The 8,314-nt window shown below is 37.3% G+C and overlaps 1 pseudogene; it reads left to right on the top strand.

Moving 5' to 3' along the window:
- The first annotated feature begins 857 nt into the window (after nt 1–857).
- On the top strand, nt 858–2,900 carry LOC129039037 (heterogeneous nuclear ribonucleoprotein A3-like; annotated as a pseudogene).
- Nucleotides 2,901–8,314: the final 5,414 nt, after the last annotated feature.

The following is an 8,314-nucleotide window of genomic DNA, read 5'->3' as shown; positions in this document are numbered from 1 at the left end:
GTTCATTTTTTAAAATTCTTCTTTCTTTATTTTGGTCTGAGTTAATTCAAGAAACTGGTCTTTTAGTTCTGAGATTTTTTTCCTTCAGCTCAGTCTATTCTGCTGTTAATACTTTCAATTTTCTTACTAAATTTCTGCCACAGGTTTTTTACCTCTATCAGATCAATCTGTTTTTTTTCTTGAATTGGCTATTTAATCTTTCATCTCTTGAATCATTTTATTGAATTCCTTACATTCTTTGGAATGGGTTGTTTGGAGGTAAGGAGACACTGTGGTTTTTAGAGTTACCAGAGTTCTTGCACTGGTTCTTTCTCATCTTTGTGGACTGATGTTCTTTAACTGAGGTGTAATTTGAGTATAGTCAGTTGGCTTCATTTCTGGGTATTTACAGAGGGCCAAGTCTTTGCACAGATCTTATTTGTGGTTAAATTCTTGACTTTGGTTTCACAAGAGGGTGTATTAGTAAAGTATTTTTGTTGAAATCTGGGCTGTCATCCAGTAGACTGCACTTCACCACAATGGCTGGTAGGTAGGTTCTTAGCCACTGGCTCCTCTGCATTTCCTTGTGTTTGTGGCCATGCTTCCTCTCTGTGCTCTGAGAGTGGGCTCCTCTCCCACAGATCTCAGCCCTGGGGCTAGCACAGGCTTTTTCTTCCCTTGCCAGCTTGGGGGAAACAGGGGTGGGGACCTTGCAGTGGCAGTGGCAGAGGGTCTTTCACTTGTTTCTTAGGGCTCCACCTCAGAGAAATGCAGAGGCCCTCTTATCAAAACAATCAGCCTGGGGTGGGGCAGCTTTGTTGTGAAACCAAGCGGGGGGAGTTGGGAGTCTTGTCTGATGAAGAACAGGTGCTGGTCTCATGGAGAAGACAGCTGTCCTCTTCTCCACAGGGCAGCTGCAGTGTGCTGGAGATGTGAGTAAGGCACTCGGGTCTTTGTTCCTTCCCCAGCCTGGTGACAGCAAGGGCAGTTACCAATCAGTGGCAGTGGCAGAGGGGCTGTCTATTGCCTCTGGGAACTCCATCCCAGAAAGACACAAAGCTGCTGCCAATGGGAACTTTCAGCCAGTGGTGGGGCAGCTGCACAAGCTTATCTACTTTTAAGAAATCTTTAATAACCATTAGTTCCTGAAATTTATAATAGACTTCACGGCATCTGATGATAATTACACAAGTGTAAGGTTATAAAGTTTTGTGGGGAATAAGATTCAGAGAGAAATGAATACTAAAAATTATTTTTAAATTTTCTATTTATATATTGTTATAATGAGCACTAAGGCAAAAAAAATTTTAAAAATATTTTAAAGATTTAAAAAATTAAAACACATTAAAAAGCTATAAAAGCATTAGAGGACTTTATCCCTATACGTTTGGCTTGCCCTTAGAAATAAATTAATATTCAGAAAGCATATTAATACCACAGATACTTCTCCACAATAGTAGCAACTGCATCTTTAATAATTAAAGAAGACAGGTATATATAGAAGAGTGAAAAAAGGACTGTAACAAATAATATTATTGGTTTTTTTACGGGTCAATAAATTCTTATAATGCTACTAAGGCAATTTTCATAGAGCTCGAGGAAATAGCATTGAGAGTTTATTATGTGTAACTCATAAATAGAAAATATAAGAGAGAGCATGAATGTGAGATACTGACAGGCAAAATAACCCAAGTCTTGAGGTGGTGGTAAGAAATGATAAAGGAGTGGTAGGGTTAGAAATAAGATTTCTGATATTGAACTCGAGTTGGAAGAGGAGAGTCTGGTCTCAAAATGGAGGTGAAACTGCCTCCCAGTAGCCTCAAGCCCACTGCCACCAGGGGGAGGAGGACTATGATCCAAAGGAACCACAGCAGTTGAGAAAACTGTTTATTGGTGATCTGAGCTTTGAAACTACAAATGATAGTTCAAGAGAACATTTTGAGAAACGGGGCACACTCACAGATTGTGTGGTAATGAGAGACCCCCAAACACAACGTTCCAGGGGCTTTGGTTTTGTGACTTATTCTTATGTTGAAGAGGTGGATGCAGCAATGTGTGCTCGACCACACAAAGTTGATAGGTGTGTAGTGGAACCAAAGAGAGCTGTTTCTAGAGAGGATTCTGTAAAGCCTGGTCTCCATCTAAGACTGAAGAAACTTTTTGTTGGTGGTATTAAAGAAGATACAGAAGAATATAATTTGAGAGACTACTTTGAAAAGTATGGCAACATTGAAACCATAGAAATTATGGACGACAGGCAGAGTGGAAAAAAAAGAAGATTTGCTTTTGTAACTTTTGATGATCATGATACAGTTGATAAAATTGTTGTTCAGAAATACCACACTATTAATGGGCATAATTGTGAAGTGAAAAACAGGGGTGGGGACTTTCTAAACAAGAGATGCAGTCTGCTGGATCACAGAGAGGTCATGGAGGTGGATCTGGTAATTTTATGGGTCGTGGAGGAAACTTTGGAGGTGGTGAAGGCAATTTTGGCTGTGATGGAAACTGGTGGAAGAGGAGGTTATGGTGGTGGAGGTGGTGGTAGCAGAAGTAGTTATGGAGGAGGTGATGGTGGATATAATGGATTTGGAGGTGATGGTGGTAACTATGGCAGTGGTCCTGGTTTTAGTAGTAGACAGGGTTATGGTGGTGGTGGACCAGGATATGGAAACCAAGGTGGTGAATATAGTGATGGTGGTGGAGGATATGATGGTTACAATGAAGGAAAAAATTTTGGCGGTGATAACTATGGTGGTAGTGGGAACTATAATGATTTTGGAAATTATAGTGGACAACAGCAATCAAATTATGGACCCATGAAAGGCAGCAGTTTTGGTAGAAGAAGCTTGGGCAGTCCCTATGGTGGTGGTTGTGGATCTGGTGGTGGAAGCGGTGGACATGGTAGCAGAAGGTTCTAAAGACAGCAGAAAAGGGCTACAGTTCTTAACAGGGGAGAGAGTGAGAAGTTGTTAGGAAAGCTGCAGGTTACTTTGAGACAGTCGTCCCAAATGCATTAGAGGAATTGTAAAAATCTGCCACAGAAGGAACGATGATCAATAGTCATAAAAGTTACTGCAGCTTAAACAGGAAACCTTCTTCTTGTTCAGGACTGCCATCGCCACAGTTTGCAAAAGTGCAGCTATTGATTAATGCAATGTAATGTCAATTAGATGTACATTTCTGAGGTCTTTTATCTGTTGTAGCTTTTTCTTTTCATTACATCAGGTATATTGCACTGTAAATTGTGGTAGTGGTACCAGAAATAAAAAATTAAGGAATTTTTAACTTTTCAAAAAAAAGAAAAGAAATAAGATTTCTTTAAGTTCTTCAGTGTCTCTGATTCTAAAAGAGGAAGCTTCATTTAGCATAACATTTTGTACGGTCTGCTTCTTAGTAAGTCAAATGCCCAGAGCACTTGATGTGCCTTCCTGTGGCATTCATTTCATTCTTCCCAGCCTTAAAGTAATCTGTTTACTTTTCGTCTCCTCCATTAATAACATGAGAGGGCATTTATTGAAGAGTGATCGTGTGCCAAACACTTAAGAATGTCTCTGATATATGTTATTTCTGAGTCTTAAAACAGCTCTGTGAAAAATATATTAGTAACCTTGCTTGTAAAGACAAGATCAGGAAACGAAGGCACAGAGTAGTTGAGTCATTTGTCCAAAGTCTCCTAGTAAGTTTTGAAGTGAAATTTAAGCTTAAATACATGTAACTGAATGAATACGTTCGTTTTACTATGACTCTTGATACCCTCCTGAGGACAGAGACTTTGTCTTACTCATTTTATTTAAGTGAAGTGAATTATGTAATATAATCTAGCATCATGTAAATATAAGTAGACTAGGAATAAAGAACTTTGGGTTCTGATCACTGGTTAACTGTAAGTCTTCTTGAGTAAACAACTTCCTCTCTGCCTGCTTTCATGCTTTATTTCCCCAATTGTAAAATGGCAGTTCAATGTCTGGAGTGAGAATGTGGATTTGGAAACAGGTGTGAAGGAGAACTTTCACGATAATGCATCGTTATCTCAACCAGAGACTATAGTATGTTTAACCCCTCACTTAGTCACTGGGAAATCCTTTTAACCCTCATTGTGGTACAAACATCTCAATTTTGTTTTTATACTTCTTCATAGAATGGTAGCCACAGAGAATTATCTTCAATAGTGTCAAAGGAAATCAGTTATTCAAACAAAAGTTTGGAACCCAAACAAGACCAATAATGTATTTATCAGTAATATGAGCTTCCAATAATGCCCTTGAAAGCTAACACGAGGAAAATCATGTCAGTGTATTTAAAGCATCCTCCTGTTCTGTTCCTCTTTTTTTTTTTTTTTTTTTAGTTTATATTAGCACACCCTCAGCTATATTTTCTTTTGGGCTTGCCAGCAATATTAAGTTAGCTGGTGTTTTTATGAGATGCCACAAACATATTTTCTTTGTTGTAGATATCTACAAGAAGCAAGTGGCTTGAATTGTCACTTTCTCTGACATATTTTGCTGCTTTTTGGTTTCTGATATCAGTTTTTCTAACTCGTGAGTTCTCAGTCACGGCTGAATGCTCCTTCCTTTAGCATGAGTTGAAAGACTGTGGTAACCCACAGAAAAACTGACTGTGATATTGCTTTTCAAAGTTCTGCAAAAGTTGAAACTGTGCTTCTTTTACAGCCTCCTGGAGAATATGCCTATATGGAGCATCTTGCAGGCATTTCACATTCCTGCTCTGACTTGGACTCCATCTATAATTACATGGTGATTTTAAAATCCATTTGAAAGAGGTATGGCTAGAGAGAATTAGCCAGCTTATTAAAATATCCTTTTTTTCTATAAGGTTTTCTGCTTTTCCACAGCCAAAGCCCTCACATGGTTGGATGTGATATGAAAGTTTGAAATAAATGAACTGAAAAATAAAACTGTTAGCATTTGAGATTCAACCAAATCAGAGATTTTTTTTATACTAAATAGATATTTTATGTGTTAATTGCTAGGCATATGCTGGCAACCCTAGCTCAGCTGTATTGAAGTTAAACAGCTTTAGATTTTAGGATTCGAAACAATCTTCACATGATATTTGGAAGGGGTTACACAGCTACTTTGCACTGGCAGATTCACCTCCATGAATAGAATCTTCGTTTTTCCTACCTGCTTTCCTTTTGCAATGATACGAGGTGATGTTAGTCACCGAGAATTTCAATAGGACCCTGTTGTCAGAATCTATCATGATATTAGGTTTATTTGGCAGTTGGTTAGGAAGTAGATTATTTTATTTTTGTCCATTAATTTCCATTGTGCATTTCATTGAACACTCTAGTTTTAATTATCTATTTCCAGAACTGCACATTTTAAGCCACTGTAATCATACAATATTTGTGTTGTCATTGGTTAAATTACAATAATTTCACTCCAGAAGATTTGTTACCTTCACATGGGAGAGTGATTAAAAACCCATTAACAACTAGCCATTTAGCCATTATTGGGCCCCACACCCTCAAACGCCATGGAATTCTAGAAAGAAATATAAATGAGGGAAGCAGATCCCAGTGAGAGGGCCTATTGTGACCAGGACAGTTTATGCCCCGCCTACCTGGATTCAGGTAGTTTAAATTTGTTTACTCAAACTCAGATTGCAAGTTCACAGCCCGTGTGGGGAAGTTGAAGTGAATAATCAGTTCTGTAGTTTCTCCATTTCTGGCAGAGGCAGGAAATGCTGGTTTAAGGACTAACAGTTTTCCTCCCGGCTCTAGACAGTGTGGATGGAAAAGGCCTATACCTACCCAGTACATGGAAATTAAAAACATAATAGGCAAGTGAATGCCCTAATCAAGATGAACTTTGCCATGTCTCCAAAGTTACTTCAGTGCAAATCAGAGCCTCTCTGTCTTTATAGTTAAGAGAATATGATTTTCAATCAGCATTCTTATTGGCTATTTCAATACTAATTCCACTCATCTCCTAGATTCTCCATTAAAATATTAGGATTGGAGAAATATTAGAATTGCCAGGTTCCAGTGTCTAAGAACTATATAAACTCAGCCTGTATAACAGCATGGCTTCTCAGAGCAGTAAGGATATTAGTGAATTCCCTATTCCACTCTCATTTTATATGTGAACACTCTATAAGCCCAGCTAGAATGAATTTCTGGAAGTCGCACAGTTGGTAAGAATAAAAGACTGCAATGTCATTCCTTTCCCTCAGTTTTCCTATGATATATAATATTGAATATATGTATATTCTATCCTACATTGCTTCCTTTTGAGCTACCCTACCTTCTCCATGCAATAGTTTATATACTGATGTATACGTGATTAAGTATGGAAACTAAATTCCCCCCAAAAAGATCTGTGACATTTAGAGTTACATTAGCAACCAGATCTAGTAGCTGAATATATTTTAACTACTGTGCTGTTATCAGCATGAGCTATTGATAAGGATTCTTCCTAATGCAGAACCTGCCTGGCAGAGCAGAAGCTGATGTCTCCTATGATACATATGGCCACAACAGAGACCCTGCCCCAGACTGACTAGCAGCCTCAAAACCAAGGTCAGCACTCAGCAGGGAGACAATACATGGTAGTGGGTTTTCAAACATGGACTACAAATGAATTACAAATATACTATACATGGCAGGATAGGAATGGCAACATATTATCTACAAACCAATGCTTAAAGGATATTGGTCTTATCTTCTGAGACACTTCTACAATGTCCCTACCTTGAACTTCACCATATCCTCAATAGCACTCTCTGCTCACAAATTGAGAGGTGTTTTTATGTCACTTCCATTCCTCTGCTAACATATTTACTCAAACATATCCAGCTTCTTTATGTTCAGAATACATCTGTTTATAGAACATCCAGCACACTTGGAATAGATAAGACTCTCAGTAAATGCTCCATTTTAGTGAAAACCCATGGAGGGAAAGCAAAAAGGAAAATAAATTACATGATAAAGTAAAACTAGCAATGCTAGAGGGGTCTAGCCACCACTACGGGAGCTACAGAAAAAATTGACTACCTCATTTTGGTGCAATCAGCTCACACAGGAAGTGATATTTGAGGATTAGCAAATTTCTAGTTCAATGAGAACAGAAATGCAAAAAATAATTGCTTTATCTATTTCAAGTCTATTCAAAAACATCCATTTGGACTTGGTTTTGCTACTAAATTGGTTTTTAAAATATAATTAAGGACTAGATTTTTGGAGGTACACAAAAATGAAGGAATCTGGAAGATGGCACGTCTAGAAGTTAAGAGGAGGAAGAGTTAATTTTTGTCACAGGAAGCCATGTTTCTGAATTATGAATCATGATATAAAACTCGAAGTGCTGGTTAGAGGGCTGGTATGAAAGATATGCCAATTTAATCACAAATCAGTGAAAGGTTAAAACAAACAAAAAACCCAAATATATATGCCACTAAGTTAGGGAAGATTTTTTTTTAAGTTTTAAGTATAATAGGAAAAAGTTTAAATGTTTACTACCTGCACAATAGTTTAAAATTAGATTATCTTCATTGCTCAGCAGCTGCTATCTTTGAGGTCAGCTGCATTGCATAAAATAATATGGGAACCCTTGTTGCCTGTTACATAATTACATTCGTGGAAGAGATAAAGATTACATTCCATTAAACTGTGCTGAGACTGATAGGAGCTGAGGAATAATATCATCTAATGGATTTTTGTTTTATTTTCTAAAATGTCTTTGTCCTCTGGTTTCCTAGGTCTTTTCTGTGTTAAGAAAATAGGTGCTGCTTTGTAAAGAAACATTACCTCCTTTTTAGCTAATCTTCTTTGTCATTTTCCCCCAATACATTCAATAAATGTTTACCGAGGGACAACTAAGTTCCAGGCACTGTTCTACATACTGGGAAGATGAAGGGAAAAATGAAAATATTTTACCAACACACAGTTTCTTATTTATTCTGAATGAAATTAGGAATCACTTTGGGAGATAACATTGGAGATAACAACCAGATAACTGCTTGAAAAACTAAAATATAAACAGTTAAAAGGGGTTGTAACTAGGGACTAAGAATAAAGGTAGTAGGGATGGAGCAAGAGAGTTTCTTTTCACCATAAGCTCTTCTGTATTATTTTATTTTTTACTGTATTTATGTATTATTTGTATATAAATTAAAACTAAGTAACTGATGCCTTGAAAAGGAGCATGGAATGTGCTTACATCCTTAGAATGAGGCTGTAAGAGACACCGAAAATAAGAATAATGAAAAACAGAATAAAGGAGTTAAAGACATGACCCTTAAGATTTGTCAGTTTAATAGAGAAACATCACAAAGCATGAAAAATCATCTAATGCTATAAATTAGAAAG

The sequence above is a fragment of the Pongo pygmaeus genome, chromosome 5 (genome assembly GCF_028885625.2).
Source record: "Pongo pygmaeus isolate AG05252 chromosome 5, NHGRI_mPonPyg2-v2.0_pri, whole genome shotgun sequence".
NCBI classification, from domain to species: domain Eukaryota; kingdom Metazoa; phylum Chordata; class Mammalia; order Primates; family Hominidae; genus Pongo; species Pongo pygmaeus.
The sequence above is the reverse complement of the archived record's forward strand: the minus strand, read 5'-3'. Positions and strand labels throughout refer to the sequence as shown.